Here is a 7528-nt window from a genome sequence, read left to right on the forward strand (position 1 = left end):
TCCCCCCCTCTATTTCCTGCTGGAGTAAAATATTTTTTTCAGGCTATATTTGCTATATTTGCAATTAGATGAAAGCAGTTTCTTTGGACATTCTTCTGTGTTGTGAATACATGAATGCTCATTCAACCTGACAAGAATTATGTCTAGAGACTTTACATTCCTTCAGCGAATAGGCTTCAGCCATAGTACCAAACAATTACGATATGATTAAAAAGACTGCAACTATTACTGAAATTGGCTGCCTTTGAACAGATTCCTCTGGGGCTTTTCAACGATTCAAAGATTTTTATATGACTTGATAGCAGAGACTGATTTACTGTTAATTTATTTATTTGTTTTGTTCTGATTACAGCCATCACTGAGTATAAATAGCTAAACTGTCTAAATGTTGCTTGACCAGAGTGGTTCATGGTTATGTAGATATACTGTTTTGACCTCTTTTTGAGAAGCGTGTGAATAGCGGAGTATTGGATCCAAGAAAAACACAGTGCTAGGCACAAATTCTGCAATTACTGGGGCCGTTGAGTAATGGCACATGCAGAAATAAAATCCACCTAAACAAACTGTACAGTAGAGTAACAAGACAGGCTCTGCATATATTGGGAAAATTAGATTAGGAAGAGTTTATGGTGGGTATGAGAAGTGAAGAGTTAGGGAATGACTGGCCAACTGGATCAGTAGGTTGCAAAATCAAGGAAGTCATGATGCTGCTCAGTCTCCTGCAGTATAAGCCCAAGATCTGAAGGAGATGGATTTCTTCTTCCTAGAGGCAGAGATTTCAAACCACAGTTGCCCAAAAACCTATATTCGTGCATGCCCAAAGTAATGCCTTCCAGTCTTCAGTTCTGGAGTGACAAGGCTTTCAACCCCAGTTAGGAAGTCCTGATATTGTCTAGCTATTCAGCATGAAGGCTGTTTCAGGGACCATGTAAGGAAATAGTTACAGCAGACTGATGTCCAAAGAATTACAGCACTTAGAGATTAATCATCAAACATGATACCTAAAGTTTGTTGAACCTAAAGGACTAAGTTTTAAATTGATTAGTTTCAAGTAAAATTTCTTTTTTGTGTGTGTGTTTACTTTTCAAGCATGGAATACAGTGTCTTAGGAAAGGTTCTCTAATTTAAAATAATCTTTAAAAATGTAAAAAGCACATAACTTTAACTGGAAGTCAGCGTTTATGAATTATGGAGAAAATTTCTTACAGGTAATTTTAGTGGTATGTTTTAGGAATTTGAATTTGAAATGTTGAGGACACAGAATATCACCTTGTCATTAAATCAGGAGCTCCACAAGTTCCCCCGTTGCCAGTCAAAACAGCTACTTGTTTTTACAGACATCTTCATTCATGTTAGCGCTGTCAGATCTTGCATTGGCTAGATTAAACTCATTTAATCTCCAGCTCAAGGCAGTCATTTAGGGTGAATACAACCACAAACTAAAAAGTAAAACCAAACAAGATGCCCTGAAACATAAGGAAATTGTGCACATAGCAAACACAAAGAGAGATGATCCTAATGGTTGACACAGTGACATTTTCAGCACTCAAAGGCACCATGTAGGAGAACTGGGGTTTTGGTTAGTGCTTTCTGGGTCCTTTTCTGATTAGAAATGGCAGAAAAAAAGGGAAAGTGATTATGTACAAAGGCACATATGCTCTAATAGAGAGGGTGGAAATTCAAAATTCAAAGTTTTGTGAGGAGAAACCCACCTGCCATATGGGATGCGTCTTTTTTTATTATTATTATTTTTCTTCAGTGTTACAGCATTGGCATCTCTGTAACCTGTGGGGGCAGGTGACACTGCCATGCCTGTAGAGCTGCTCGGGCAACTTTCAGCCAAAGGGAGGCTTAGCAATGGCTTGAATCATCTCTTCGGCCTCTCCGTGTTCCACATAAGGAACACATCCCAGAGGGAGAGCTTATACTTACAAAAAGCTTAAATTTAGAGCTGTTCGGAGCCATAGAAAAGACACAGATATTTGTAGCCATATTAGAGTGCTGAATATAAACCTATAGAAAAAGGATAAATATTGGTGGTTGTATTTCAGCAGTGAACAGAAAATATATATCCTCTATATATTCTGTGCTGTACAGGGCCTGCCAGGTGATATTTCTGTACCAGTCAGCTCTGAGCTCTCACCGGGGGACAAATACACTTCTCAGTTCTTGTTTATATCTGCAGATTTCTCACTTGCTTAGCCACATGCTGCAAACGTAACTTCAGCTCACACCTTTTAATTACAGAGGAAATCAGCACGCTCAGTGCCTCACGTCACATTTGTTGGGATGTGAAACATAGGCCAATCCCAGAGCTCAGCCTCCATTTGCCCAGACCTCTATCTGACTGCTGGCTTCAGCAGCTCCCCAGCAGTACTTTCACATCCTTACAGCATTAACACACTCCTATTTAGAGGGGTTTCATGGAGAGATAGGATTTTGAAGATCTACCAGTTCTCCCTTCCTGGGGAGTTCTGTTTGTATTATTTTTCACATAGCTGCTTCAGCCTTTTCTTTATGCTCTGTAACACTGAGTTTTATATGAGCAAAAAAATATATATATAAAAAAAAAATGTCTGTCTACATTTGCACTTATTTTGTGGATAGACATTTCTTCCTTTCTCTTTTTTTCATATTGGGATGAAAGAAAATATCCAGTGCAAGTATGTGAAAATGAGACATAGAAAAAGTTCCAAGATGTCCAAGCAGGTTAACAGATGATAACACATTTACTTGTTTATGCAATAATCCTGAAATAAAAGATATCTATGTTGGAGTTCAATATACCTAACATTTTTTCTTCTTTTCTTTAAATTATCTACACTTTTTTCTTGCCTTCCAGTGAACTTCTGTACAATTTCTTTACAAATCAACATTTTCTTCGATGGGAAAAATGTTGCACTGCTAAATTTACAACCATCTGCAGCAAACACAAGTGCCACAACAGACAGCTGATGTAAGGAAGTCTCAGACCACTTAAACACAGACTACTGGCTTGTTTGCAGCTCCACATTTGCAGGAGTGCTCCAGCTACAGCCAGCATCATACAGAGTGCTGCCAGGAAAAGTTGTAGGAAAGCTTTTTGAACAATACCAAGATTCAAGAGAGCCTGACTATTGCAAACTGTGCAATTCTCAGAGAACAGCACTAATCACATATTGATTAACACCTTTCCCCACAAACAGCTTCTCAGGAACCAAGTAACCTTGAAGTAACTCTCTGAAATCTGATTTCAGGATGATGTTGGGTTTCCCTAAGCTGAGTCTCAGCCGCACAGGCTCAGTACTCATAATATTGTTCACGGGGATATTTACAGCGAGCAGCATTAGGCAGCTGTGTTAGCAGGGTCTGCAACAGTGAGCAGGGAAGCACAGTACTTAGTTATCTGGAGAGCAAAATCATTCACAGCCATTGTGCAGACCACCTGCAGTTAGGAGGCTTTACTTGAGGACATTTCTCATGCATTTCTTCAGGGTGAATGCCTCATGTACAGTAGCACTCCGTACCCCACCGCTGGGTTAGACTCTACTGAAACACCAAGCCCTCTTCATTACATAGTAAGAAGGAGCAATAAGGAAATATATTTCAAGAGCACTCTGCTAGAAGGTTTGAAGAACAGTGCTAATGTAATGTAGGCAATACTAGGACCTGTACAGAGAAAGAAGTGAATAAGATATTATTTTGGCTCCTTGTCCCTCTGGAAGGAACTATGGGCTGAATCTCTTAATTTAGGAACATAAAGTAATTACCAAAAGGTGGTGTTGCAAATGTCCTTCATCCCAACACTATTGAGGTACCTAGTGCTCAATTAGGGTGAAAGTACTGCTTTCTTCCTCTTTATCTTTGTAGCCTAATCACTTGTTGTTGACATTATATTCTGCATCTTCTAGATATTACTTGTCACACATATATATCTACCTAAGACATAAAAAAGATATTCTCTCTCTTACACTGCAGATACATTGGCACTCTTGTATCTGGCCATGAATGTCTCCATTAGCTGTCAGCTGGAAGCTTTTCTGTCTTAAGCATCACGGCACATCAGCTCTGGTTCAAAGCTGATATCAACAAAATCTCTGTAACCCTGCTGTTCTCTGAATACAGCATTCTTCTCTAAATCCCACTTCAGACAATATCCAGGATGAGCTGAACAGAGGGAGGCTTCAGACTGTTTGCTCATATCATTGCTAATGCTGCTGCTAGAATAAAGGTGGTGTTATCATCAGGTGGGGCTTTGTGCTGTGCAGCTCCTTTCTAGCTGCTTGAGTTTAATTGCACATGTTCCCATGGAGGTCAAACGAGCAAAAAACTCTCACTTCTGCTTCTCAACCATATCATTTCTTCAGGCAGCTGAGGAGGGCATGGGAGTGTCTGTATGTTAGCAGTCTGTGCAGCTCTGGGTACACTCACTGCACTATCTTCATCGCATTTAAATAAAAAGCTTTACATTGACAAGCTACCTTGAATGTTTTCTGAAGGCAGGACTCAGTGTGCTACCCATGAGAAATGGATTACTGCGAGATAATGGCTGAGATAAACCAGTATATACTGAAAAACAGTGTAAGTGACAGCAAGGCACAGCTGCATGCCTCAAACAAATGCATCACTTTCTAAGTCACACAGTAGGTAAGCATGGTGTGGGACTACTGGACTCAGTACAGACAGGAAAAAGGATATCTAAAAAACCCATCACTAAGAGGAAGACATCAGTCTATGCACAAGTAGCTAATAAAAAATGTGCTGGTGGAAGTAGCATCAGAATGCACTGCATTAAGTTTTGGAGTGTGCTTTCAGATTGTGCTTATTATCAATAGGCTCAAGATCGGGACATATATAGGGAAAGCATTATGTCCAGATGGTCTCAAGGTAATTTCATATGCAAATGAAGAATAAGGGTTACTGTAACTGTTTTAGCCTAGGAATTAAGAAAAAGTAAGGGGAAAAGTCTATACCAGGTATAAATGTTTGCTCCATCTAGAGAAATTAAACAGCAGCTGTAGCAAGACAAATATCAGACAGATGTCTCTGGGAGCTTCCTGAACTCTAACTTGGAGATAAATTTGGCAGGCCCAATAAAAATCAGGCATAACCAATGTGCAGATATTTACCTGAGGGACTAAGGAAAGACATAGTTGATTGATATAATTGTCTCATACCTCATTAGACAGCTAACCCTTGCTGTGCATTAAAGACTTTTTACCAAATATGCTCTAGCCCCACATCAGAGAATTACTTTCTAAAAATAATACAGTGTATAAACAAAGTTAGCTTCAATTTTTATTGCTTTCCTTAACATCAGTGTTCGGTGTTCCTCCACAAGATAACCAGAGTCATGGGACTTACCCTCCGCCCCTCTAATTGCCTCTTCCTCCCTGAAACATTAGGAAAAACATTCCGAATAAAGCAAAAATAAAAGACATGCTGAGTTTAAAATTAAAAATGATTTATTATGCCCTGGATAAAAGAGGACACATTTAGTCTCAACACTATTTTTTTTTCTTATAACAAAGATTTTTATTATTAAAATTTTTAAATTTACAAATGTGGAGAAGCTTATTTAAAATGAAAAAAAAGAAAGTTGTACAAGAGATTTTTTCTTTCTTTTGAATAAGTTATTCATAAGGCCTTGTACAGATCTGATAAACAGCTTTTGGAACATTATATGGATCAAAGCCACACATTTCTATGAAACAAAGTACTAGAACAAGGGCAACCTGAAGCACTGGGGACTGATACCACCAAAATAATTTTATCAACTCAACTTTTCCAAATAAAATGCTGAAGTTTGGTTTTGCTGAGAAAATTTAGACTGCTGATGTGACTTCTGTGTTTGTGGTAATTTGAAAGCTAGTTTGCAATAGATGAAGCTGAGCAATCAGTGGGTCTTGTCTAAAATAAGAAACCATAAATGTGAAAAGTATCTTAAACTTTTTTAAAATTTAGAATAGTTCGGGATTTTCATATTATGCACTGTTTTGTAGCATTCTGTTCAACTTTAGCTGAATACTGAACATCAAAAATCAGTTCCATTTGTACAGATGCAAAAAAAATCCTTTGTTGAATTTGCATAAGTAGGTTTATTCTTTCTGTATACTTCTCCTGGAATCTTTTCTTCTAAGTGAAAGAAAATACCTAGAATAAGAACATGTAAAGATAAAAAAGGCTTATATTATGTAGATCTGGCCAAATTCCCCACATTCCGGTAAAGTTTATATTTGCTTACGTAGTTAGAAAGTGGTACATGAAAGAATTTCAGCTTTGCTATTCGAATAAATGCACACCTTTTTGCTTTAAATTTGAGGAGATTTTAATAAAATTCTGAGCTTTTCCTTTGGGAAAAATAAATATACTGAACATATATGATTTTAAAAAGATTATTTAAAAGATTTGTGAGTAGTCATGCAAAGTTAGCTGTTTTTTTTTTATTATTTTATTTTGGTCATCTATCTTTATCCCTCAATAATACTAAGTGCTAAATATTCCTCAAGACTCTGAACGACTCTGTCACCTCTTTCATTCTGGTACGTGATTCTACTGCAACTTCTTTTCTTTTTGCTGCTATAGGCAGTCTATCCTACTCCACAGAGACACACAGAACACTGCCTGGTAAATTTAAGAACTTCTTTAGGGAATTAAAATTACATTCAGACCAATAAATTACATTATTCATATTGGATAGGTTAAAAGTAACTTTGGGCCCTTATCTAGATAACTTGTGCCATATTTTTGGTAGTCTTCACAGGTATCAGCTCTTTCAAAGAAATATCAAAGGAAAACAACAACAACAACAACAACAAATAGCCTAAATCTACATATTCAAAGAATCTGTAAAGCTTCAGATCAGATTTATATAATAAATACTAATATTAAAATGATAAAGGCATGTCTTAGAGGCAATGGACATAAAATTGAAACAAGAGAAGGTCCTTTTAAATAGAAGGAAAAAACTACTACTGTAACAGTAGTTAAATGCTGGCTGTGGAGTCTCCATCTCTGCAGATACTCAAACCCCTCCTGAACACAGCTCCTCTAGCTAGCCCTGCTCTGAGCAAAGGGTGGGACTGGGGAACTCTAACCCTCATAGCCTCAGCCTTAGTGTGATTCTCAAAAAAAGAGAAAAAAAGCAGACAATCTTTTAAAGTTCAACATTTTAGAGAAGCAATCAAACAGAAAAAAAGGGGGTGTGGTAAACACTTAAAAAAAAAACACATTTTATTTAATTTCCCACTTCAATATGTAGAATGATAAAAAATACTTCAGCAAGAATATATTGATGGCATACTCCAAAATAGAGAATTTTCCCTGTTGAATAGAGATATATTTAAAAAGAATTTTAATTATATTCTTTAAAAATTAGTAATAAAATAGAAAAATCAGCATGAAAATTGTAGATAAACATCAGAAACAATAAGAATGTTGTGCATACAGGCTTTTGTAGGATCCTCTATTAATTCTTCTCAAGGGGGAAGGGAGGAAGGAAGGAAGGAAGGAGGAGGAGAGAGAGAGAGAGAGAAGAGAGAGAGAGAGA

This window comes from Meleagris gallopavo, chromosome 1 (genome assembly GCF_000146605.3).
Source record: "Meleagris gallopavo isolate NT-WF06-2002-E0010 breed Aviagen turkey brand Nicholas breeding stock chromosome 1, Turkey_5.1, whole genome shotgun sequence".
NCBI lineage: Eukaryota > Metazoa > Chordata > Aves > Galliformes > Phasianidae > Meleagris > Meleagris gallopavo.